The following is a 27770-nucleotide window of genomic DNA, read 5'->3' as shown; positions in this document are numbered from 1 at the left end:
CAACAACATAAAGAATCTTCCTCTATTTCAGGAGAAATGATTTACTGTGAAGTTATCCTTTTAACATCTTTGGTGTCAATTCTGGGTGAACCAAGATGGTTGCTTTCTGTCTCGTTCAATCATCCTCTTGCCCTGATCTTGTTCAGATGGCGTCTCTCCCTTGTACAGCACCATAGTCTCTATGGTGGGAGCCTTAAAAGGCCCCCCTTCTTGTTTCCCTGTCTGTCGTCTGATTTCTGCAGTCTACTTGCACACTTTCTCATAGCAGTAGCCACAAAGGACATATTTCTGTTTCAGGTGATCACATTCAGGACAAACATCTATATTGTTCTTTTTTTTTTCATTTTCTTTTTGAGATGAAATCTTGCTCGTCGCCCAAGCTGGAGTGCAGTGGGGCGACCTCGGCTCACTGCAACCTCCACCTCCCGGGTTCAAGTGATTCTTCTGCCTCAGCCTCCCGAGTAGCTGGGACTACAGGCGTGTGCCACCACGCCTGGTTAATTTTTTGTATTTTTAGTACAGACGGGGTTTCACTGTGTTGGCTAGGCTGGTCTTGATCTCCTAACCTCGTGATCCGCCCACCTCGGCCTCCCAAAGTGCTGGGATTACAGGCGTGAGCCACCGTGCCTGCCTATACTGTTCTTAACTTTAATAAGCTTCTAAAGGTTTCTTCTCCTACACAGGTTAACTTCAATGGTGCGTCTGTTTTTGGGAGCTGCAATCCAAAAGATACTACACAAAAGGCTGGAATTCTCTTTACTTCCACTGGTATCATTTGCTGGCTCTGTAAATATGGCTGGGCTCTGTACTGCTAATGCTGGTCCCCACGGAGAACTAGGAAAGCCCGGCCAGCTCTATGGAAGCTTCCGCAGTAGTTACTCCCAGTAGTTTCGAAGCAGTCCCTGGGCCGCAGGCCATGGTGGAACTGTAAAATTGGTTTTAACGTCCACTCTTTATTTCTGATTTTAGTTATTTGGGTCTTCTCTGTCTTTTTCTTAGTTATTCTGGCTAACAATTTGTCAATTTTGTTAATCTTCTCAAAGAAGCAACTCTTGATTTTCTTTATTTTCTCGATTATTTTTCTATTTACTATTTCATTTTTCTCTGCTCCATTATTTCCTTCCTTCTTCTAGCTTTTGGTTATTTTGTTTTTATTTTTTTAGAGCCTTACAGTGTAAAGTTAGATTGTTGATTTGAGATCTTTCTTTTTTTTAGTATAAGTGATTACAGCTATAAATTTCCCTCTTTCCAGTGCTTTTGCCACATCCTACAAGTTTTGGTAAGTTGTATTTTCGTTTTCTTTTTTTGAGACGGAGTCTTGCTCTGTCGCCCAGCCTGGAGTGCAGTGGCGTGATCTCACCTCACTGCCACTTCCGTCTCCCGGGTTCAAGCGATTCTCCTGCCTCAGCCTCCCAAGTAGCTGGGATTACAGGCGTGTGCCACCAAGCCCGGCTAATTTTTGTATTCTTAGTAGAGATGGGATTTCGCCATGTTGGCCAGGCTACTCTTGAACTCCTGAGGTGATCTGCCCACCCTGGCCTCCTAAAGTGCTGGGATTAAAGGTGTGAGCCACCGCACCCGGCCTGTATTTTCATTTTCATTCATCTCAAGGTATTTCCTAATTTCCCTGGTGATTTCTTCTTTGATCCATTGGTTGTTTACAAGTGAGTTGTTCAATTTCCACTTTTGGTAATTTTCCAGTTTTCCTTCTGCTGCTTTTCATGCGCGTCCATGTGAAGAGACCACCAAACAGGCTTTGTATGAGCAACATGGCTGTTTATTTCACCTGGGTGCAGGTGGGCTGAGTCTGAAAAGAGAGTCAGCAAAGGGTGGTGGATTATCATTAGTTCTTATAGGTTTTGGGATAGGCGGTGAAGTTAAGAGCAATGTTTTGCGGGCAGGAGTGGATCTCACAAAGTACATTCTCAAGGGTGGGGAGAATTACACAGAACCTTCTTAAGGGTGGGGGAGATTACCAAGTACCTTCTTAAGGGTGGGAGAGATTACAAAGTACATTGATCAGTTAAGGTGGGGCAAAAACAAATCACAATGGTGGAATGTCATCAGTTAAGGCTATTTTTACTTCTTTTGTGGATCTTCAGTTACTTCAGGCCATCTGGATGTATACATGCAAGTCACAGGGGATGTGATGGCTTGGCTTGGGCTCAGGGGCCTGACACTGCTGATTTCTGGTTTCATCCCATTGTGATTAGAAAAGATGCCGGGCGTGGTGGCTCATGTCTGTAATCCCAGCACTTTGAGTGGCTGAGGTGGGTAGATCACTTGAGCTCAGGAGTTTGAGACCAGCCTAGCCAACATGGTGAAACCCCACCTCTCCTAAAAATACAAAAATTAGCCGGGCGTGTTGGTGCGTACCTGTAATCCTAGCTATTCAGGAGGCTAAGACAGGAGAATAGCTTGAACCCGGGAGGTGGAGGTTGCAGCGAGCCGAGATTGGGCCACTGCACTCCAGCCTGGGGGACAGAGCGAGACCCTGTCTCAAAAAAAAAAAAAAAAGAAAAAGAACAGATACTTTTTGTTTCCAATATTTTTAGATTTATTGAGACTTGTTTTGTGGCTTAACATATGGTCTATCCTGGAGAATGCTCCATGTGTACTTGAGAAATATGTGTATTCTGCTATTGGTGGGTAAGTGTTCTGTTTTATGTCTGTTATATCTAATTGGCCTATAGTGTGTACAAGTCCTCTATTTTTTTATTGATCTTCTATATGGTTGTATTTTCCATATGAATATGTAGTCTTGGAGCCCCCTACTATTATTGTAGTTCTGTTTATTTCGCTGTTCAATTCTTTTTTCTTTCTTTCTTTTTTTTTTTTTGAGACAGAGTCTCTCTCTGTCGTCCAAGCTGGTGTGCAATGGCGTGATCTCAGCTCACTGCAACCTCTGCCTCCTGGGTTCAAGCAATTCTCCTGCCTCAGCCTCCCAAGTAGCTGGGATTGCAGGTGCACACCACCACGCCCAGCTAATTTTTGTATTTTCAGGAGAGATAGGGTTTCGCCCTGTTGGCCTGGCTGGTCTTGAACTCCTGATCTCAGGTGATCCACCTCCTTGGCCTCCCAAAGTGCTGGGATTACAGGCGTGAGCTGCCACGCCCAGCCTTCTACGTTCAATTCTATCAATGTTTATTTTATGTATTTAGGAGATCTGATATTTAATGAATATGTTGATAATTGTTCTACTTCTTGGTGCATTGACCATTTTATCATTATTTAATGTCCTTCTTTGTCTCTTGTAACAGTTATTGCCTTAATGTCTATTTTGCCTTATATTTGTATAGCCATCTCTCTCTGCTCTCCTTTGGTTAGTCTTTGCATGAAATATCTTTCTAAAAAAATTCATTGTAGTAAGAACACAACATGAGATCTACTTTCAACAAATTTTAAGTTTACAAAATTTACAGTATTGTTAACTATAGGCACGACGTTATATAGCATATCTCTACAACTTATTCATCTTGCATAACTGACACTTGATACCCATTGAATAGCAACTCCTCATTTCCCCTTTTTCCCAATCCCTGGTCACCACCATTCTATTATCTGGTTTTATGATTTTGATTATCTTAAATACCTCATCTAAGTAGCATCACACAGTATTTGTTCTATCACTGGCTTATTTTACTTAGCAAAATGTCCTCAAAGTTCATTCATGTTGTCATATGTGGCAAGATTTCCTCCATTTTTAACACTGAATAATATTCCATCATATGTGCATACCACAGTTTATTCATTCATCAGTTGATGGACATTTAGGTTGTTTCCGTATCTTGGTTGTGAATAATGATGTGATGAACATAGGAGTGCAAATATCTCTCCAAGTTCCTGATTTCAATTCTTTGGAATAAATAGCCAGAGATGGAATTGTTGGATTATATGGTAGTTCTATTTTCACCATGAGTATGTTTGTTGTGGGCTTTTCATTATGACCTTTACTACGTTGAGGTATTTTTCTTCTATTCCTAGTTTGCTGAAAGATTTCATTATGAAAATGTGGCCGGGCGCGGTGGCTCACGCTTGTAATCCCAGCACCTTGGGAGGCCGAGGCGGGCGGATCACGAGGTCAGGAGATCGAGACCACAGTGAAACCCCGTCTCTACTAAAAATACAAAAAATTAGCCGGGCGTGGTGGCGGGCGCCTGTAGTCCCAGCTACTTGGAGAGGCTGAGGCAGGAGAATGGTGTGAACCCAGGAGGTGGAGCTTGCAGTGAGCCGAGATTGAGCCACTGCACTCCAGCCTGGGTGACAGAGCGAGACCCTGTCTCAAAAAAAAAAAAAAAAAAAAGTGTTAAATTTTCTTTTTAATTTTTTTAAATTTTATTTTAGATCTAGAGGGTACACGCACTTGTTTGTTACATGGGTATTACATGAGTAATAGTGGGGGTTGGGCTTCTAGTGTACCCATCACCCAAATATTGGACCTTATATCTAACAGGTAATTTTTCAACCCTCATCCCCCTCTCAGCCTCCCCCTTTTTGAAGTCCTTGGAGTCTATTTTCTCCATCTTTATGTCCATGTGTACCCTTTGTTTAGCTCCCATTTAATAAATGAGAGATGCAATATTTGATTTTCTGTTTCTGTGTTAGTTCACGTAGGATAATCGCCTCCACTGCATCCATGTTGCTGCAAAGGAAATGATTTCATTGTTTTTTATGATTGCATAGTATTCCATGGTGTATCTATATCACATTTTCTGTTTTTTAACATTTATTTATTTATTTATTTATTTATTTATTTATTTATTTATCGAGACAGAGTTTTGCTCGTTGCCCAGGCTGGAATGCAGTGGTGTGATCTCGGCTCACTGCAATCTCCGCCTCCCGGGTTCAAGTGGTTCTCCTGCCTCAGCCTCCCAAGTAGCTGGAATTATAGGTGCTCGCCACTATGCCCGGCTAATTTTTGTATTTTTTAGTAGAGACGGGGTTTCACCATGTTGGCCAGGCTGGTCTTGAACTCCTGACCTCAGATGATCCACCTGCCTCAGCCTCCCAAAGTGCTGGGATTACAGGCATGGGCCACTGCTCCCAGCCCTTAACTTTTAAGTTCGGGGGTACGTGTGCAGGCTTGTTAGACAGGTAAACTTGTGTCACAGGTGTTTGTTGTACAGATTACTTCATCACCCAGGTATTAAGCCTAGTACCCATTAGTTATTTTTCCTGATCCTCTCCCTCCTCCTATTCTTCACCCTCCAATAGGCCCCAGTGTCTGTTGTTCCCCTCTATGTGTTCATGTGTTCTCATTTAACTCCAACTTATAAGTGAGAACATGCAGTATTTGGTTTTTTGTTCCTGTGTTAGTTTGCTAAGGATAATGGCCTCCAGCTCCATCCATGTTCCTGCAAGGAACATGATCTTGTTCTTTGTTATGGCTGCATAGTATTCATATGGTGTGTACGTACCACGTTTTCTTTACCCAGTCTACCATCATTGATGGGCATTTAAGTTGATTCCATGTCTTTGCTGTTGTGAATAGTGCTGCAATGAGCATATACGTGCATGTGTCTTTATGATAGAATGATTTATATTCTTTTGGAAATATACCCAGTAATGGGATTTCTGGGTTTGGTTTTGTTTTTGTCTTTTGTGTGTTTGTTTATTTGTTTTGTTTGTTTTTGAGACACTCTTGCTCTGTCACCCAGGCTGGAGTGCAGTGGCGTGATCTCGGCTCACTGCAACCTCTGCCTCCTGGGTTCAAGCAATTCTCCTGCCTCAGCCTCCCAAGTAACTGGGACTATGCGCCACCATGCCCGGCTAATTTTTATATTTTTAGTAGAGATGGGGTTTCACCATGTTGGCCAGGCTGGTCTTGAACCCCTGACCTCGTGATCCGCCCACCTCGGCCTCCCAAAGTGCTGGGATTACAGGCGTGAGCCACTGCGCCTGACCAGTAGTTCTGTTTTTAGCTCTTTGAGGAATTGCCCCACTGCTTTCCACAATGGTTGAACTACTTTATACTTCCACCAACAGTATATAAGCATTCCTTTTTCTCTACAACCTTGCCAGCACCTGTTATTTTTTGACTTTTTAATAATGGCCATTCTGACTGGTGTGAGATGGTATCTCATTGTGGTTTTGATTTGCATTTCTCTAATGATCAATGATGCTAAACTTTTTTTTCATATGCTCGTTGGCCACATTATGTCTTCTTTTGCGAAGTGTCTGTCATGTCCTTTGCCCACTTTTTAATGGGGTTGTTCTTTTTCTTGTAAATTTGTTTAAGTTCCTTATAGATGCATAATTTGGAAACATTTTCTCCCATTCTGTTAGGTTGTCTGTTTACTCTGTTGATAGTTTCTTTTTTGTTTTTTTTTTGAGACGGAGTTTCGCTCTGTCACCCAGGCTGGAGTGCAGTGGCGCGATCTCGGCTCACTGCAAGCTCCGCCTCCCGGGTTCACGCCATTCTCCTGCCTCAGCCTCTCCGAGTAGCTGGGACTACAGGCGCCCGCCACCACGCCCGGCTAATTTTTTGTATTTTTAGTAGAGACGGGGTTTCACCGTGGTCTCGATCTCCTGACCTTGTGATCCGCCCACCTCGGCCTCCCAAAGTGCTGGGATTACAGGCTTGAGCCACCGCGCCCGGCCGATAGTTTCTTTTGCTGTGCAGAAGCTCTTTAGTTTAATTAGCTCCCATTTGTAAATTTTTGCTTTTGTTGCAATTACTTTTGGTATCTTTGTCATGAAATCTTTGCCCATTTCTATGTCCAGAATATGCCACATTTTCTTGATCCACTCCATTGTTGGTGCAGGCTTAGGTTGGTTTCATGACTTTACTATTGTAAATAGTGCTGCAATAAACATATAAGTTCTGGTTGTCTTTCTAATATAATGATTTATTTTCCTTTGGGTGGATACCCAGGAGGTGGGATTGCTGGGTCAAATGATAGTTCTATTTTCAGTTCTTTGAGATATCTCCACACTGTTTTCTATAGAAGTTGAACTAATTTACATTCCCACCAGCAGTGTATGAGTGTTCCTTTTTCTCTATATCCATGCCAATATGTGTTGGTTTTTAACTTTTTAATAAAAGTCATTCTGGCTTATGTAAGACGGTATCTCAGTGTGGTTTTAATTTGCAATTTTCTTAAATGCTTTTTGTGCATCTATTGAGATAATTATGTGATTTTTTAGCTTTTATTGTGCTAATGTGGTGTATCGCATTAATTGATTTTCATCAGTTAAAACATCTTCGCTACATTGGTGTTGTGTGGGAAGTAAAATTTAGAAATCCTTGCATCCCAGGGATAAATCCCACTTGGACATGGTGTATAATCCTTTTAATGTGCTGTCTGGTTCAGTTTTGTAGTAATTTATTGAGGATTTTTACATCTATATTCATCAGAGATATTGGCCTGTTGTTTTCTCTTATGGTAATGTCTGGCTTTGTATCAGGGTAATGCTGGCCCCATAAAATGGGTTTTAGGCATTCCCTCCTCTTCATTTTTTGGAAGAGTTTGAGAAGAATTGGCATTAATTCTTCTTTAATTGTTATTAGGATTCACCAGTGAAGCCAAGCTCTGGGCTTTTCTTTGTTGGGAGGTTTTTTCATTACTGACTCAAAGTCCTTACTAACTATACTTCTGCTCAGATTTTCTATTTCTTCATGCTTTAGTCTTAGTAGGTTGTACATTTGTAGGAATTTATCCATTAAATTTATCCATTAAATAAACTCTTCTTCTAGTTTATCCAGTTTGCTGGCATATAATTGTTCACAGTAGTCTCTTATGATCCTTTTTATTTCTGTTGTGTTTATTTTATTTCTGTTGTAATGTCTCTTCTTTCATTTATGATTTTATTTGCATCTTCAATAATTTTTAGTCAATTTTGCTTATCTTTAAAAAAATTTTTAGTTTTGTTGATTTTTTCTATTTTCCAGTTTGTTTATTTCTGCTCCAATTATTGTTATTTCTTTCCTTCTCCTAACTTTGGGCATAGTTTGTTCTTTTTTTTTCCAGCTCCTTGAGTTGAAAGACAGGTTGTTTACTTGAGATATTTTTTCTTTTCTAATGTAAGCATTTCTTCCTATAAACTGCTCTCTCGGTACTGCTTTTGCTGCATTCCATTAGTTTGGATATGTTTTGTTCTCATTTTCATTTGACTTGTGGTATCTTCTCATTTTCTTTTTGATTTCTTTGACCCAATGGCTGTTCCAAAAGAGTATTGTTTAATTTCCACTTATTTGAAAATTTTCAGTTTTCCTTCTGCTATTGATTTCTAGTTTTATTTCACTATCATCAGAAAACTTATCTGGTATGATTTCAATCTTAAATTTGCTAAGAAATGTTTTTGACCTAACATGTAGTCTATCTTCGAGATTCTTCCATGTGCACTTAAAAAAAATGTGTATTCTACTATTGTTGGGTGGAATATTCCATATATGTCTCTTAGGTCCATTTGGTCTATGGTGCTATTTAAGTCCTCTCTTTCCCTATTGATCTTCTATCTGGGTGTTTTACCCATTAATGAAAGTGGGATTTTGAAGTTTCCTACTATTATTGTATTGCTGTCTATTTCTTCCTTCAGCCTGTCAATGTTTGCTTTATGAAATTAAGAGAACTGATGTTGGGTGCATATATATTTGTAACGATTTTATCTTTCTGGCAGATTAGTCTTTTTATCATTATATAATGTTCTTCTTTGTCACTTGTGACAATTTTTGACTTAAATTATTATTTGTCTGAGTATTGCCACCCCTTCTTTCTTTTGTTTACCATTTGCATGAGATTTTTTTCCATGCCATTACTTTCAGCCTCTTGTGTCCTTAAATCTAAAGCGAGTTTCTTTTAGACAGCATGTAGTTTGCTCTTTTCTTTTTTAATGTATGTCTTTTCATTGGGGAGTTTAGTTCATTTGCATTTAAGGTAATTATTGATAAAGAAGAATTTACAATTGCCACGTTGTTAATTGTTTTGTGTTAGTCCTGTACTTCTTTTGTCTGTCTTTTCTTCTCTTGTTGTGCTCCTTTTTGTTTGTTTTATATTTTGTATTGCTATGATTTGATTCTTTTCTCTTTTTCTTTTGTGTTTCCTGTACAGGTATTTTTGTGGTTGTCATTACCTTGGAATTTATATAAAAAAGTTTATAACAGCCTATTTTAAGCTGATAACAACTTCAACTGCATGCATATATGCTACATCGTAACTTTTCCACTCCATATATTTTATTGTCTTATCGTCAAGATTTTCACCTATTCACATTGTGTACATTTAAATATATTTTAGTTATCATTATTTTTAGTATTTTAATCTTTCAACTCATACTGGAATTAAAAGTGGTTAACCCACCATCATTACAGTAATATAATTTTCTGTATTTGTCTATATATTTACGTTTATCAATGAGTTTCATACTTTCTTATGCTATCATGTTTATGTTTAGCATCCTTTTGTTTCAACTTGAATAACTCTCTTTAGCATTTCTTGTTAGGAAGATCTGGTACTGATGAAATTTCTCAGCTTTTATTTGTGTGAGGAAGTCTTTATTTCTCCTTCGTTTTTGAAGGGCTATATTGCGAGATGTAGCATTCTTGGTTGGAAGGTTTTTTGTTTTTTTTTTCAACACTTTGTGTATATTATCTCATTCCTTTCTGGGCTACATAATTTCCTTTTTATTTAAACTTTTTAACTGTTAATTGAAAAATTAGAATTGTGTATATTTATGGGGCACAATATGATGTTATGATATATGTATACAGTGTGAAGTAATTAGATCAAGTGACTTGACATATCCATCACCTCAAATACTTATCAATTTTTGTAGTGAGAAAATTTGAAATTTGCTCTCTTAGCAATTTTGAAATATGCAATACATTATTATCATTAACTATACTCACCATGCTGTGCAATAGATATCAAAAAAATTTATTCCTCCCGTCTAACTGAAATTTTGTATCTGTTGACCAACATCTCTCAATTCCCCTTAACCCCTGGCCCCTGGTAACCACTATTCTGTTCTCTGCTTCTATAAGTTTGATTAACAGGTATATTAAGTTTGATTAACAGGTATATTAAGTTTTAGATTCCACATATACGTGAGATCATGCAGTACTTGACTTTCTGTACCTAGCATATTTTATGTAGCATAATATCCTCCAGGTTCATCTTTTTTGTTGGTAATGGCAGGATTTCCTTCTTTTGAAATACTAAATAGCATTTCATTGTGAATGTATACATTTTCTTAATCCATTCATTTGTTGATGGACATTTAGGTTGATTCCATATCTTGGCTATTGTGAATAATGTTGCAATAAATATGGAAGTGCAGATATCTCTTTGACATACTGATTTCAAATCCTTTGGCTATATACCCAGTAGTGGGATTTCTAGATCATATGGTAGTTATATTTTTAGTTTGTAGAATGTCTACACAATTTTCCATGATGACTCTACTAATTTACACTCCCACCAACAGCATACAAGGGTTGCCCCTTCTCTGCATCCTTGTCAACAGTTGTTATTTTTTGTCTTTTTGATACTAGCCTTCCTGACAGGTGTGAGGTGATACCTCATTCTGGCTTTAATTAACATTTACATAATGATTAATGATTTTGTGCATTTTTTCACATATCTGTTGGCCATTTGTATACACACACATCTCTCAAGAACATAATAATTTTCAGTGACAGTCTAGTCTAAACCTATGTTTGGGGTAAAAAATTAACTCAGTGGAAGCATAATATTGTTAAAGTACACCCAGATTTTGTCACTACACAGAGCATTTAACTTTTTTTTTTTTTTTTTTTCGAGAATGGAGTTTCGTTCTTGTTGCCCAGTCTGGAGTGCAATGGCATGATCTCAGCTCACTGCAACCTGCACCTCCCAGGTTCAAGTGATTCTCCTGCCTCAGCCTCCCAAGTAGCTGGGATTACAGGCATGCATCACCACGCCTGGCTCATTTTGTATTTTTAGTAGAGACAGGGTTTCTCCATGTTGGTCAGGCTGGTCTTGAACTCCCGACCTCAGGTGATTCGCCTTCCTTAGCCTCCCAAAGTGCTGGGATTACAGGCGTGAGCCACCGTGCTCTGTCCAGAACATTTAGCATTTTAATCATAGTAGGTAATATTTTCTGAGTGCTTACTCTGTATTGGGCACTAGAATTACCTTCATTTCATAAAAAAGGAAAGTAAGGCTTCCAGGTGTCATTCACTCAGGGTCACAAAGCTAATAAATGGAACAGAAAATGGCACCAGGACTGTCTAACCACAGTCAACCCACATAACTACATCACAGAGCTGTCCTGGTTTCCACCAGTTACATTTAGATTAATAGTGATAGCACAACTTTCTCTAAGATCAGTGGGGATACCTGAGAGACGTTAAGTAAAAGGACTATTCTGGTAAGTTTGCCTCCAAGGTGAATTGACATCGTTTCCTCTGGAGACAGAAAACTTCTACCAGCTTTTATTTAAAATTTTTTTTTTCATAAAACCATAACGATTTTTTTTTTTTGATACAGAGTCTTGTTCTGTCGCCCAGGCTGGAGTGCAGTGGTGCAATCTCGGCTCACTGCAATCTCCGCCTCCCAGGTTCAAGCGATTCTCCTGCCTCAGCCTCCTGAGTAACTGGGAGTACAGGTGCGTGCTACCATGCCCGGCTAATTTTTGTATTTTTAGTAGAGACGGGGTTTCACCATGTTGATCAGGCTGGTCTCGAACTCCTGACCTCGTGATCCACCGCCCTCGGCCTCCCAAAGTGCTGGGATTACAGGCGTGAGGCACCCTGCCCAGCCAACACTTAAATTTTAGTTTTATCAAAGTAATATATGCACATCATTAAAAGAAATAAAATGCTACTAAAGGGCTCATAACAAAACCTAACAATATCCTGTAGCACTTCTTCCCACTGCATGTCCTACAGGAAACTACTTTCAACACTTTTAGCTGTTTCTTCAGAATTTACCGTTCCCAAATCCCTTCTCCTTTGCCACCTCCAATTCAGAGGCTAAACAACCAGCTGTTTGCTTTCTTAGCTTCCTTTGTAGCTAAGGATGGCTATATTATCCAGCTATAGCCAATGAGATGTTTGCTGAGGGCCTTTTACTTCCTGAACAAAGACACTTACATAGCTAATGCCGTCCCCTTCCTTATTTCTGCTTTGAATATAGTCGTGCTGTCTGGAGCTGTAACAACCATCTTGTGACCATGTAGGGATTAGCATGAGGATGAAGACAACATGTTAAGGAAGAAAGTCGGAAAGAGCCTGATTTCTTGATAACATCATTGAGCAGCTGAACCCATGCTGCACTTCCTGTTAACTGAAAAATGTATAAAGCCATATGTGTTTAAGACACTGTCAGTTGGGTGTTTTTTGTTTGTTTGTTTGTTTGTTTTTACTTATGGCTGAAAGGAGTTTTAAGTGATGGGCCACCATGATTCTTCATAATATTCTTCATAATATTTTTTCTGTGTTTTTCTAACTTAGCAATTAGAGACATTATCTTTTGACATCTCCTTGTGGTAGAAGATGATTTATCTCTTTTCCATCCCCTATTTTCCCTCCATTTACTCTTTTCATAGGTTTATATCTCAATTCCTAGTAAATCAGTAGTCACTACGAAGTCAAGACATGTACTATAATTACCTTAAAATTTTTTTTAATGTTTCTGGTTTTAATAATTGCTTGATTTTTTTCCACTTGAATGTGCCTAACCTTTGTTTTTCACATTTGCTTCATCAGTTCATTTATAAACCTGTTAGCATATTTTTTCATAAATGTGCAAGCATATCAGCCCATTGATTTAAGAACACAATAAAATGCTGACTCGGAGCTCTGCGTAAGGGGAAGGGGCTTGTCAAGTCTACTATTGGACTTTCCTTTAAGGTGACTGGATGGAGACTTGCACAGTCTGCCAGAGGACCTCTGATTACAGAATGTGGAGACCATTGCTCTGGGACTGTTTGATTTCTTTGGTGAACTCTCTGATATTTTGCTGGAGTGTAGATAACTTGGTTCTTGTGATTTCTACCCATGAAGTAAGGGGAAGGTGGAGGGAGATCAACTGTTCCAATACACACTTTCAATTATCCCCTGTTTGAGGCTTTGTGTCTTCCTCCCACCATCAGGATACCTCTACTGCACCTCTCCAGGATTTGGCAGGGTAGATGAGCTCTCTCCCGGTGGATCCCTTCCCACATGTGGACTCTGCTCATGCCTTTCCCTGCCCTGCTTTCTCAGTTACCACCCCTCCCACCCCCTTTCTGCTTGCCAGAAAGTTATTGAAATCTCTTCACCACTGATGGGAACTCCTCCAGCTTTCTTTGGAGTTGTGAGTTTATACATTTGATTCCTTTACTCTTATTTTTTAGGATCTCAAGAGTTAGAGGAGACAAATGCATTCAATCTTCTTGAATGGAAACCCAAATCTGCCACAGACTCTTTGGATATGTCAGGTCTGTAGAGCAACATCTGTGAACCATTGACAATGGAAACAGCGTGTGTTTGGGAATCTTATGGATTTGAGTTTGAATTCTTACTCTCTGACCTCTTTACTCAACTCATTTGTACCCATGGACCTTAATTTTCTCCTTTGTAAAGTGAGAATAATAATGTCTAATAATAATGTCTACTTGTTGGAGTTCTGGGAAGATTTCTGCAGATATTGTATGTATATAAAGCATTCAACAAAGGACATGGTAGGTGTAGGTTTCAAAAAAACAGGAGTGATCATTTTTTAATGGAAGCAAGTGATTGGAAAGATTTAAGTCAAGTTTCGTGAGGGGTGGGGGGCTTGGATGCCAGGATTTACTATGCTTGACATTGAGGAGACTTGGCAGGCTTCTGAGCAAGAGAATGACGTGATCCCAAATAAGTTTTTGGATTTTCCCTCATCTGGTCTAAGGAGGAAGCAAGAAGCCCTTGGCTCAGCAGCTCTTGGGTTAAAATCTTCATCTGCATCTGAGTTATTTGTAACTGTTGTCATAGCAACGAGTTTGGCAATTGAGCCAGTGCTGCAAGCTCCTGACAGTCTGGAGCGGAGGGCAGTGAAAAAAGATGGAAGATTCAGAACTGGAGTTATCTGTAACTAGCATCTCACTTTTCTGACTTATCTGAAGCTTCCAGGTTAAGATGAGGGTGAGAGTCCTTCAGGGAATGTCATTGGATGTTAGAAACTCTCCTGTCCAATCAGGAGATTAGAGATATTTCTGATGTGAAAATAAGCTCTGAGAGGTCCAGCAGCTGACTCAAGGACACAACAAAGCAGGAATGGAGACAGGACTAGACTTTTAAAAAAGGACTTAGGGTCATGGAACTGAAGCAAAATAAACCGGGAGGGGACCTTTGGAAATGTTTTGTCCACCTCCCCACCAACACACACATGCCTTTTTGTGTTGTTCATATGAGGAACCTGGGACCCAGAGTGGTTTAGAACAGACTCAGCTTCACACAGCAATTCCGGTGGTGACTTGGGATCAAAACCCACAGGACTCGGGCCTCGCAGACCTGGGTATTTCCTGAGGAAGTGGCAGTCTAGGAATCACAGTCCAGAGAAGCCCCTCTCTGCTGACTGCCAAGACAGGGCCTCCCAGAGTAACATGGATTTGACTGCCTTGGCTTCTGACTGCCTTGGCCTTTGAGCTCCTCAAATCCAACATGCATGTGTCCAGGTCACATTTCCCCTCCCCCGTGCCCTCCTTTGTCTGCACGTATGTGTGTCCTCCTGCCTGTGGCACCGCTGTTGCCCAAATGGCAGCCCAGCCCCACCCCACCCTGGACCAAGCACACCTGCCACATCCATATTGCCTACAGGGCTAGGCATTTCTTGAACATTCTCTTAGGTAATTTATTCCTCCCAATTATCATTCTCCATCTCCCAGTTTAGCAGGTGGAAACCTAAAGGACCAGAGAAAGATAGTGACTGGCCCAAAGTCACACAGTGAGTCTTAGCCCGAATCCCTCCTCCTCATAATGATCCTCCTCATTTTACATGTTTCTGCCCATTCTATCCCACACTGATTTCTCAGCCCTCAGAGTTCCTCTGGCACTTATCTTTGTCTTAATCACCCCCTTAAACTTGTGCAATTTCCTCTGTGCCCTCTGCCTTATGTGCAGCCTAAAATCCTCCTGTTTCCTCCTAGCTGATCCACCAAGTCTAGTTGACTTTCTCCTTTCTGCCTTTCATATCCACCTTCTTTCCTCATCCTCTGCCACTGTCCTATTTCAGTCTCAAAACCCCTCAAATGAACAACCTCAAGTCTACTCCCTAGCCCCCTGCTTCCAGAGTGGCCATTCACTGCATGAATTTAGGTGCATAAATGGTTGGATGATGAATGAAATTTGGATTCAGCTCTGTGATTGTGCATTGTTGCTTAAGAGAGCCTGTGTGACATCACTTGTTGCCTGCCAGTTTTCCCTCTGCTCCAGGATGTGAATTCTCTAGGAGGGGGTTTGGGTCAGTTAATTCAGGGTAATGTGACCCAACAGTCCAAATTAGATCTAGTTAGATCTTGAGCAATGAGGTGTGGTGGAAGAAAAGGCATGCAGGATGGAAATTGAGAGGGCTTATGAAGTAGGTGCTATTATTTCCCCTCGCCCTTATAGGTAAGGAACCTGAGGCCCAGGGAGACAGTTCTAAGAGGAAAGTTTGTAACAGTGAACACACACATGAAGAAAAAAGAAACATCTCAAATAAATAACCTAACCTTACACCACAAGGAACTAGAAGAGCAAACTAATTCCAAGGTTAGCATAAGGAAGGAAATAACAAAGATCAGAGGATAAATGAAATAGAGCCTAGAAAAGCAACAGAAAAAAAATCAATACAACTAAGAGTTAGTTTTTTGAAAATACAAATAAAATCAAATATTTAGCTAGACGAAGAAAAAACAAAGGAGGCTGGGTGTGGTGGATCACGCCTGTAATCCCAGCAATTTGGAAGGCAGAGGCGGGCAGATCACCTGAGGTCAGGAGTTCGAGACCAGCCTAACCAACATGGTGAAACCCCATCTCTATTAAAACTATAAAATTCACTGGGCATGGTGGTGCATGTTTGTAATCCCAGCTACTCGGGAGGCTGAGGCAGAAGAATCACTTTAACCGGGGAGGTGGAGGTTGTGGTGAGCTGAGGTCGCGCCATTGCACTCCAGCCTGAGAAATAAGAGTGAAACTCCATCTCAAAAAAAAAAAAAAAAGAAAAGAAAAAGAAAAAAGAAAAGATATACATATAAAATCAGAAATGAAAGAGGAGACGTTACAACTGATATCAAAGAAATATAATGGATCATAAGAGACTTCTGTGTACAATTATATGCCAACAATTTGGATAACCTAGAAGAAACTGATAAATTTCTACAAACATACAACCTATTAAAACTGGATTGTGAAAAAGTAGAAAATCTGAACAGACCAATAACAAGTAAGGCAATTGAATCAGTAATCAAAAATCTCCCAGTGAAGAAAAACCCAGGATCTGATTGCTTCACTGGTGAATTCTACCAAACATTTAAAGAATAATTAATACCAATTCTTCTCAAACTTTTCCAAAAAATGGAGGAGGAGGAAACACTTCCTAACCCTTTAACAAGACCAGCATTATCCTGGTACCAAAACCAGACAAAGACACCTTAAGAAAAGAAAACTGACCAGGCCCAGTGGCTCACACCTGTAATCTCAGCACTTTGGGAGGCTGAGGCGGGTGGGTCACCAGAAGTCAGGAGTTCGAGACCAGCCTAGCCAACATGGTGAAACCCCGTCTCTACTAAAAATACAAAAATTAGCTGGGGGTGGTGGCCGGTGCCTGTAATCCCAGCTACTAGGGAGGCTGAGGCAGAAGAATCACTTGAACCCAGGAGGCGGAGGTTGCAGTGAGCCGAGATCGCGCCATTGCACTCCAGCCTGGGTGACGAGAACAAAACTCCGTCTCAAAAAAAAAAAAAAAAAAAAAAGAAAGAAAAAAAAAAAAGAAAAGAAAACTGCAGGCCAATATCCCTGATGAACATAGAGACAAAACTCCTCAGCAAAATCCTAGCAAACTAAATTTAACAGCATATTAAAAGGATCATTCACCACAATCCAGTGGTATTTATCCATGCAATCTTTATCATGCATCACACACAAAAATCAGCTCAAAATGGATTAAAAACTGAGATGTAAGATCTGAAACCATAAAACTCCTAGAAAAAAACATAGGTGAAAAGCCCCATGACATTGTTTTTCTCAGTGATTTTTTGATGTGACACCGAGAGCACAGGTAACAAAAGCAAAAATAAATGAGACTACATCAAACTAAAAAGTTTCTGCACAGCAAAGGGACTAATCAACAGAATGAAAAGGTAACCTATAGAATAGGAGGAAGTATTTGTAAACCATATATCTGATAAAAGTTTAATATGGATGAACCTTGAAAACTTTATGCTAAGTGAAATGAACCTGACACAGAAAGACAAATACTGGCCGGGTGTGGTGGCTCACGCCTGTAATCCCAACACTTTGGAGGTGGACGGATCACGAGGTCAAGAGATCGAGACCATCCTGGCCAACATGGTGAAATCCTGTCTCTACTAAAATACAAAAATTAGCTGAGCATGGTGGCGGGTGCCTGTAGTCCCAGCTACTCTGGAGGCTGAGGCAGGAGAATCACTTGAACCCAGGAGGCAGAGGTTGCAGTGAGCCGAGATCGCACCACTGCACTCCAGCCTGGCGACAGAGCAAGACTCCTTCAAAAGAAAAAAAAAAAGACAAATACTGCATGCTCTCATTTATATGTGTAATCTAAAAAAGATGAACTTGTAGAAAAAGAGTGTAGAAGTATAGTACCAGGGACCAGGAGCTAAGGGAACCAGGGAGATGTTGGTGAAAGGATGTAAACTTTCAGTTAAAGATGAATAAGTTCTGGGGACCTAATGCACACAGCCTGATGACTACAGTTAATAATGATGTATCATATACTTGAAATTTTCTAGGAGAGTAAATATTAAGTATTTTTACCACAAAAAATAACTATGTGAGGTCATAGATATATTATTAGCTTGATCACGATAATCATTTCACTTTGTATATGTTAATCAAAACATCACACTGTGCATCTTTATATATATAATAAAAATTAATAAATGGATGAATGAATGAATTGACTTAAAATTTTAAGGAAAAGAAAATTTGGGGCCAGGTGCAGTGGCTCACTCCTGTAATCCCAGCTATTTGAGAGGCCAAGGCGGGCAGGTCACTTGAGGTCAGGAGTTCAAGACCAGCCTGACCAACATGGAGAAACCCCGTCTCTAATAAAAATACAAAATTAGCCGGGCATGGTGGTGCATGCCTGTAATCCCAGCTACTTGGGAGGCTGAGGCAGGAGAATTGCTTGAACCCAGGAGGTGGAGGATGCAGTGAGCTGCGATTGCACCACTGCACTCCAGCCTGGGCAATAGAATGAGACTTTGTCTCGAAAAAGAAAGGAAGAAAAAGAAAAAGAAAATTTGGGGAAAACCACATACTATCTACCACCCAAACACAACCAGTGTTAGCACCTTGGTGTATTTAGTCTGTATTCCAGACCTTAACAAATAAACAGAACATAGTTGGGATCAGGCTGTACAGTCAATTTTATGCTGCAATTTGCATGTAAACATTTTCCCATTAGAATTCTTTATAAACGCCGGGCGCGGTGGCTCACGCTTGTAATCCCAGCACTTTGGGAGGCTGAGGCGGGCGGATCACGAGGTCAGGAGATCGAGACCACGGTGAAACCCCGTCTCTACTAAAAATACAAAAAAAAATTAGCCGGGCGTGGTGGCGGGCGCCTGTAGTCCCAGCTACTCGGAGAGGCTGAGGCAGGAGAATGGCGTGAACCCGGGAGGCAGAGCTTGCAGTGAGCCGAGATTGCGCCACTGCACTCCAGCCTGGGTGACAGAGCGAGACTCCGTCTCAAAAAAAAAAAAAAAAAAAAAAAAAAAAAAAAAAAAAAAGAATTCTTTATAAACTTTATTTAAATGACTCCAAAAATATGTCACTGAACAGATATACTTACAGAATTCCTTCCTGTGTGGGTTTCAGCATTTCTTTCTTTTTTTTTTTTTTTTAATTTGTTTGACCATGTTTTAGGTTTGATTTTCTGTGTCTTATTTTTGGAGGTAATGTAAAGAAGGATTGTTGTTTGAAAGAGGTTAGGAAAAATAAGTAGGCTTTTTAGAAACGGTAGTATTTGAGGGGAACTTTGGAGTGTGTAATACATGCACAGGATAAACGCTTCAAACAACACAGGAAAGTATACAGTGAAAATTAAGTTTCTTTTTCTCCGCTCACCCTCAGGTCCCCAGTTCTCCACTGAGGATCACCACCATTACCAGTTTGTATGGCCTTTGTGTGGCTACTCTAAGCCCATGCAAGTATGTGTGTGTGTTTTCTTTTATATATGTATTTTGAAAATTTCAGGCTTACTCAAAATTTCTAAGAAAAGCACAAGGAACTCCTGTGTACTCTTCACTCAAATTCCCCAAATGTTAACATTTTCTCACATTTGCTTTATCCTACTCCATTTATCCCTCTCTCTCATATATGTGTCTGTGTTTGTATGTTTACGTCTTTTTTCCCCCTCAACAAGTTGAGAATCAGTTGCAGACATAGTACCTCATTACCCTTAAATACTTCTGGGTGTATTTTCTAAATCAAGGGATTATCTTATGTAAACAGAGTAATTATCAAAATCAGAAAACTAAAAAATATGTAATACTATTAAATTCATAATCTACAGACCTTATTCAGAACTAGCCAATTTCCTCAACAACATTCTTTATGGCAAAAGAAAAAAACAAATCATGTGCATTTAGTTGTCATATCTCTTTAGTCTCCTACAATCTGGAAGAGATCCTTGGTCTTTTTTTTTTTTTTTTTCACATGGAGTTTTGCTCTTGTTGCCCAGTCTGGAGTGTTAATGGCACGATCTTGGCTCACTGCAACCTCCGCCTCCCTGGTTCAAGCGATTCTCCTGCTTCAGCCTCCCAAGTAGCTGGGATTTCACAGGCATGCGCCACCATGCCCGGCTAATTTTGTATTTTTAGTGAAGACAGGGTTTCACCACGTTGGTCAGGCTGGTCTTGAACTCCTGACCTCACGTAATCCACTCACCTTGGCCTCCCAAAGCACTGGGATTACGGGTGTAAGCCACCGTGCCCAGCCTCTGTCTTTCCTTATGGTTCATAACATTGTCATTTTTGGAGTTCAGGCTAGTTATTTGTAGGCTGTCCGTTAATGTAAGTTTGTCTGATGTTTCCTCATGATTACACTCAGGTTATGGATTTTTTTTTTTTTTTTTTGAGACAGAGTCTCACTCTGTTGCCCAGGCTGGAGTGCAGTGGGGTGATATTGGCTCACTGCAACCTCCACCTCCCAGGTTCAAGCTATTCTCTGGCCTCAGCCTCCTGAGTAGCTGGGATTACAGGCACCCACGACCACACCAGACTAATTTTTGTATATTTAGTAGAGACAGGGTTTCACCATGTTGGCCAGGCTGGTCTCGAACTCCTGACCTCAGGTGATCCGCTGGCCTCGGACTCCCAAAGTGCTGGGATTACAGATGTGAGCCACCACATCTGGCCAGGTTATGCAGTTTGATGGGACTATAGCAGAAGTGATGCTGTGTCCTTTTCAGTGCATTGTGTCAGGAGACACATGATGTCTAATAGTCCCATTAATTTTGATCCTAACTTTGATCACTTGGGTAATATAGTGTCCACCAGGTTTCTCCACTCTCAAGTTACTTAATTAATAAGTATCTTGTGGAGAGATGAATTGTGCTTATGTAAATATATTGTTACTCAAACTTCTACCCACCGGTTTTAACATTCACTGATGATTCTCTCTGGAAACAATTATTATGGTCATGGTTGCCAAATGGAGATTTTCTTTAAAAAAATTTTTTTTTAAATTTTTGTTTTAATTTTTTTTTCCAAGACAGAGTCTTGCTCTTTCTCCCAGGCTGGAGTGCAGTGGCACGATCTCGGCTCACTGCAACCTCTGCCTCCCACGTTGAAGAAATTCTCCTGCCTCAGCCTCCTGAGTAGCTGGGATTACAGGTGCGCCCACCGCACCTGGCTAATTTTTGTATTTTTAGCAGAGGTGGGGTTTCACCATGTTTGTCAGGCTGATCTCGAACGCCTGACCCTGTGATCTGCCCGCCTCAGCCTCCCAAAGTGCTGGGATTACAGGAGTGAGCCACCGTGCCCAGACAGAGATTTTCAAATTCATTCTTTTTTTTTTTTAATTATACTTTAAGTTTTAGGGTACATATGCACAACCTGCAGGTTAGTTACATATGTATACATGTGCCATGTTGCTGTGCTACACCCAGTAACCCGTCATTTAACATTAGGTATATCTCCAAATGCTATCCCTCCCCTCTCCCCCCACCCCACAACAGGCCCCGGTGTGTGATGTTCCCCTTCCTGTGTCCATGTGTTCTCATTGTTCAAGTCCCACCTATGAGTGAGAACATGTGGTGTTTGGTTTTTGGTCCTTGCGATAGTTTGCTGAGAATGATGGTTTCCAGCTTCATCCATGTCCCTACAAAGGACATGAACTCATCCTTTTTTATGGCTGCATAGTATTCCATGGTGTATATGTGCCACATTTTCTTAATCCAGTCTATCGTTGTAGGACATTTGGGTTGGTTCCAAGTCTTTGCTATTGTGAATAGTGCCACAATAAACATACATGTGCATGTGTCTTTATAGCAGCATGATTTATAATCCTTCAGGTATATACCCAGTAATGGGATGGCTGGGTCAAATGGTATTTCTAGTTCTAGATCCCTGAGGAATTGCTGCACTGACTTCCACAATGGTTGAACTAGTTTCCAGTCCCACCAGCAGTGTGAAAGTGTTCCTATTTCTCCACATCCTCTCCAGCACCTGTTGTTTTCTGACTTTTTAATGATGGCCATTCTAACTGGTGTGAGATGGTATCTCATTGTGGTTTTGATTTGCATTTCTCTGATGGCCAGTGATGATGAGCATTTTTTCTTGTGTCTTTTGGCTGCATAAATGTCTTCTTTTGAGAAGTGTCTGTTCATATCCTTTGCCCACTTTTTGATGGGGTTGTTTTTTTCTTGTAAATTTGAGTTCATTGTAGATTCTGGATATTTGCCCTTTGTCAGATGAGTAGATTGCAAAAATTTCCTCCCATTCTGTAGGTTGCCTGTTCACTCTGATGGTAGTTTCTTTTGCTGTGCAGAAGCTCTTGAGTTTAATGAGATCCCATTTGTCAATTCTGGCTTTTGTTGCCATTGCTTTTGGTGTTTTAGACATGAAGTCCTTGCCCACGCCTATGTCCTGAATGGTATTGCCTAGGTTTTCTTCTAGGGTTTTTATGGTTTTAGGTCTAACATTTAAGTCTTTCATCCACCTTGAATTAATTTTTGTATAAGGTGTAAGGAAGGGATCCAGTTTCAGCTTTCTACATATGGCTAGCCAGTTTTCCCAGCACCATTTATTAAATAGGGAATCCTTTCCCCATTTCTTGTTTTTCTCAGGTTTGTCAAAGATCAGATGGTTGTAGATGTGTGGCAGTATTTCTGAGGGCTCTGTTCTGTTCCATTGATCTGTGTCTCTGTTTTGGTACCAGTACCATGCTGTTTTGGTTACAGTAGCCTTGTGGTATAGTTTGAAGTCAGGTAGCGTGATGCCTCCAGCTTTGTTCTTTTGGCTTAGGATTGACTTGGCAATGCGGGCTCTTTTTTGGTTCCATAAGAACTTTACAGTAGTTTTTTCCAATTCTGTGAAGAAAGTCATTGGTAGCTTGATGGGGATGGCATTGAATCTATAAATTACCTTGGGCAGTAAGGCCATTTTCATGGTATTGATTCTTCCTACCCATGAACATGGGACGTTCTTCCATTTGTTTGTATCCTCTTTTATTTCGTTGAGCAGTGGTTTGTAGTTCTCCTTGAAGAGGTCCTTCATGTCCCTTGTAAGTTGGATTCCTAGGTATTTTATTTTCTTTGAAGCAATTGTGAATGGGAGTTCACTCATGATTTGGCTCTCTGTTTGTCTGTTATTGGTGTATAAGAATGCTTGTGATTTTTGCACATTGATTTTTGTATCCTGAGACTTTGCTGAAGTTGCTTATCAGCTTAAGGAGATTTTGGGCTGAGACAGTGGGGTTTTCTGGATATACAATCATGTCATCTGCAAACAGGGACAATTTGACTTCCTCTTTTGCTAATTGAATACCCTTTATTTCTTTCTCCTGCCTGATTGCCCTGGCCAGAACTTCCAACACTACGTTGAATCAGAGTGGAGAGAGAGGGCATCCCTGTCTTGTGCCAGTTTTCAAAGGGAATGCTTCCAGTTTTTGCCCATTCAGTATGATATTGGCTGTGGGTTTGTCATAGATAGCTCTTATTATTTTGAGATACGTCCCATCAATACGTAATTTATTGAGAGTTTTTAGCATGAAGGGCTGCTGAATTTTGTCAAAGGACTTTTCTGCATCTATTGAGATAATCATGTGGTTTTTGTCTTTGGTTCTGTTTATATGCTGGATTAGGTTTATTGATTTGCATATGTTGAACCAGCCTTGTATCCCAGGGATGAAGCCCACTTGATCATGGTGCATAAGCTTTTTGATGTGCTGCTGGATTCGGTTTGCCAGTATTTTATTGAAGATTTTTGCATCGATGTTCATCAGGGATATTGGTCTAAAATTCTCTTTTTTTGTTGTGTCTCTGCCAGGCTTTGGTATCAGGATGATGCTGGCCTCGTAAAATGAGTTAGGGAGGATTCCCTCATTTTCTATTGATTGGAGTAGTTTCAGAAGGAATGGTACCAGCTCCCCCTTGTACCTCTGGTAGAATTCGGCTGTGAATCCTTCTGGTCCTGGGATTTTTTTGGTTGGTAAGCTATTAATTATTGCCTCAATTTCAGAGCCTGTTATTGGTCTATTCAGAGATTCAACTTCTTCCTGGTTTAGTCTTCGGAGGGTGTATGTGTCCAGGAATTTATCCATTTCTTCCAGATTTTCTAGTTTATTTGCGTAGAGGTGTTTATAGTATTCTCTGATGGTAGTTTGTATTTCTGTGGGATCGGTGGTGATATCCCCTTATCAGTTTTTATTGTGTCTATTTGTTTCTTCTCTCTTTTCTTCTTTATTAGTCTTGCTAGTGGTCTATCAATTTTGTTGATCTTTTCAAAAAACCAGCTCCTGGATTCATTGATTTTTTGAAGGGTTTTTTGTGTCTCTATGTCCTTCAGTTCTGCTGTGATCTTAGTTATTTCTTGTCTTCTGCTAGCTTTTGAATGTGTTTGTTCTTGCTTCTCTAGTTCTTTTAATTGTGATGTTAGGGTGTCAATTTTAGATCTTTCCTGCTTTCTCTTGTGGGCATTTAGTGCTATAAATTTCCCTCTACACACTGCTTTGAATGTGTCCCAGAGATTCTGGTATGTTGTGTCTTTTTTCTCCTTGGTTTCAAAGAACATCTTTATTTCTGCCTTAATTTCGTTATGTACCCAGTAGTCTTTCAGGAGCAGGTTGTTCAGTTTCCATGTAGTTGAGTGGTTTTGAGTGAGTTTCTTAATCCTGAGTTCTAGTTTGATTGTATTGTGGTCTGAGAGACAGTTTGTTATAATTTCTGTTGTTTTACATTTGTTGAGGAGTGCTTTACTTCCAACTATGTGGTCAATTTTGGAATAGGTGTGGTGTGGTGCTGAGAAGAATGTATATTCTGTTGATTTGGGGTGGAGAGTTCTGTAGATGTCTATTAAGTCCGCTTGGTGCAGAGTTGAGTTCAATTCCTGGATATCCTTGTTAACTTTCTGTCTCGTTGATCTGTCTAATGTTGACAGTGGGGTGTTAAAGTCTCCCATTATTATTGTGTGGGAGTCTAAGTCTCTTTGTAGGTCTCTAAGGACTTACTTTATGAATCTGGGTGCTCCTGTATTGGGTGCATATATATTTAGGAAAGTTAGCTCTTCTTGGTGAATTGATCCCTTTACCATTATGTAATGGCCTTCTTTGTCTCTTTTGATCTTTGTTGGTTTAAAGTCTGTTTTATCAGAGACTAGGATTGCAGCACCTGCCTTTTTTTGTTTTCCATTTGCTCGGTAGATCTTCCTCCATCCTTTTATTTTGAGTCTATGTGTGTCTCTGCACGTGAGATGGGGTTCCAGAATACAGCACACTGATGGGTCTTGACTCTTTATCCAATTTGCCAGTCTGTGTCTTTTAATTGGAGCATTTAGCCCATTTACATTTAAGGTTAATATTGTTATGTGTGAATTTGATCCTGTCATTATGATGTTAGCTGGTTATTTTGCTCATTAGTTGATGCAGTTTCTTCCTAGCCTCGATGGTCTTTACAATTTGGCATGTTTTTGCAGTGGCTGGTACCGGTTGTTCCTTTCCATGTTTAGTGCTTCCTTCAGGAGCTCTTTCAGGGCAGGCCTGGTGGTGACAAAATCACTCAGCATTTGCTTGTCTGTAAAGGATTTTATTTCTCCTTCACTTATGAAGCTTAGTTTGGCTGGATATGAAATTCTGGGTTGAAAATTCTTTTCTTTAAGAATGTTGAATGTTGGCCCCCACTCTCTTCTGGCTTGTAGAGTTTCTGCTGAGAGATCAGCTGTTAGTCTGATGGGCTTCCCTTTGTGGGTAACCCGACCTTTCTCTCTGGATGCCCTTAACATTTTTTCCTTCATTTCAACTTTGGTGAATCTGACAATTATGTGTCTTGGAGTTGCTCTTCTTGAGCAGTATCTTTGTGGCGTTCTCTGTATTTCCTGAATGTGAATGTTGGCCTGCCTTGCTAGATTGGGGAAGTTCTCCTGGATAATATCCTGCAGAGTGTTTTCCAACTTGGTTCCATTCTCCCCGTCACTTTCAGGTACACCAATCAGACGTAGATTTGGTCTTTTCACATAGTCCCATTTTTATTGGAGGCTTTGTTCTTTTCTTTTTATTCTTTTCTCTCTAAACTTCTCTTCTCACTTCATTTCATTCATTTGATCTTCCATCACTGATACCCTTTCTTCCAGTTGATCGAATCTGCTACTGAGGCTTGTGCATTCGTCACATAGTTCTCATGCCTTGGTTTTCAGCTCCATCAGGTCCTTTAAGGACTTCTCTGCATTGGTTATTCTAGTTAGCCATTTGTCTAATTTTATTTCAAGGTTTTTAACTTCTTTGCCGTGGGTTCGAACATCCTCCTTTAGCTTGGAGTAGTTTAATCTTCTGAAGCCTTCTTCTCTCAACTCATCAAAGTCATTCTCCATCCAGCTTTGTTCCATGGCTGGTGAAGAGCTGCATTCCTTTGGAGGAGGAGTAGTGCTCTGATTTTTAGAGTTTCCAGTTTTTCTGCTCTGTTTTTTCCCCATCTTTGTGGTTTTATCTACCTTTGGTCTTTGATGATGGTGACGTACAGATGGACTTTTGGTGTGGATGTCCTTTCTGTTTGCTAGTTTTCCTTCTAACAGTCAGGACCCTCAGCTGCAGGTCTGTTGGAGTTTTCTGGAGGTCCACTCCAGACCCTGTTTGCCTCAGTATCAGCAGCAGAGGCTGCAGAACAGTGGATATTGGTGAACAGCAAATGTTGCTGCCTGATCATTCCTCTGAAAGTTTTGTCTCAGAGGAGTACCTGGCCGTGTGAGGTGTCAGTCCGCCCCTACTGGGGGATGCCTCCCAATTAGGCTACTTAGGGGTCAGGTACCCACTTGAGGAGGCAGTCTGTCCGTTCTCAGATCTCCAGCTGCATGCTGGGAGAACCACTACTCTCTTCAAAGCTGTCAGATAGGTACATTTAAGTCTGCAGAAGATTCTGCTGCCTTTTGTTTGGCAATGCCCTGCTTCCAGAGGTGGAGTCTATGGAGGCAGGCAGGCCTCCTTGAGCTGCAGTGGGCTCCACCCAGTTCGAGCTTCCCGGCCATTTTGTTTACCTGCTCAAGCCTCTGCAATGGCGGGCACCCCTCCCCCAGCCTCGCTGCCGCCTTGCAGTTTGATCTCAGATTGCTGTGCTAGCAATGAGTGAGGCTCCGTGGGCGTAGGACCCTCCGAGCCAGGCACGGGATATAATCTCCTGGTGTGCTGTTTGCTAAGACCGTTGGAAAAGCGCAATATTAGGGTGAGAGTGACCTGATTTTCCAGGAGCCGTCTGTCACCCCTTTCTTTCACTAGGAAAGGGAATTCCCTGACCCCTTGTGCTTCCTGGGTGAGGCGATGCCTCACCCTGCTTCGGCTCATGCTCAGTGTGCTGCACCCACTGTCCTGCACCCACTGTCCGACGCTCCCCAGTGAGATGAACCTGGTACCTCAGTTGGAAATGTAGAAATCACCTGCCTTCTGCGTCACTGACACTGGAAGCTGTAGACTGGAGCTGTTCCTATTCTGCCATCTTGGCTCCTTCAAATGCATTCTTTTGACATGTATTAGTTAACTTCCCAGTGTAAGGGAGCACTTTCCCTTCTACATTTATTTATTTATATCCTCATGAGCTCATGGTTGTTTACTTAGTTCATTTTGTGTTGCTATAACAGAATCCCTGAGGCTGGGTAAAGAAAGGAGGTTTACTTAGCTCCTGATTCTGCAGGCTGGAAGTTCCATGGCATAGCCCTGGCTTCTGATGAGGGCTTTTGTGCTGTGTCATAACATGGCAGAGAAAGTTGAAGAAGAGGTGAACATATGCAAAGAGACAAAATCTGAAGGGGTATCCTGGCTTTATAAAAACCCACTCTTGGGGTAATTAATCCATTACTGTGAGAACTAACCCAGTCTTGCCAGAGTGAGAACTCACTCACTACCTTCAAAACAGCATGAAGCGATTCATGAGGAATCTGCCCCC

At 40.8% G+C, this 27770-nt stretch overlaps 1 pseudogene; it reads right to left on the bottom strand.

Moving 5' to 3' along the window:
• Positions 1-75: 75 nt before the first annotated feature.
• The window catches only part of LOC116811075 (large ribosomal subunit protein bL32m-like), a 47303-nt pseudogene continuing 19608 nt past the window's right edge, over positions 76-27770 (bottom strand).

Source organism: Hylobates moloch, unplaced genomic scaffold, assembly GCF_009828535.3.
Source record: "Hylobates moloch isolate HMO894 unplaced genomic scaffold, HMol_V3 SCAFFOLD_7, whole genome shotgun sequence".
Classification (NCBI taxonomy): Eukaryota; Metazoa; Chordata; class Mammalia; order Primates; family Hylobatidae; genus Hylobates; species Hylobates moloch.
This window is presented reverse-complemented; position numbering and strand designations above follow the sequence as displayed.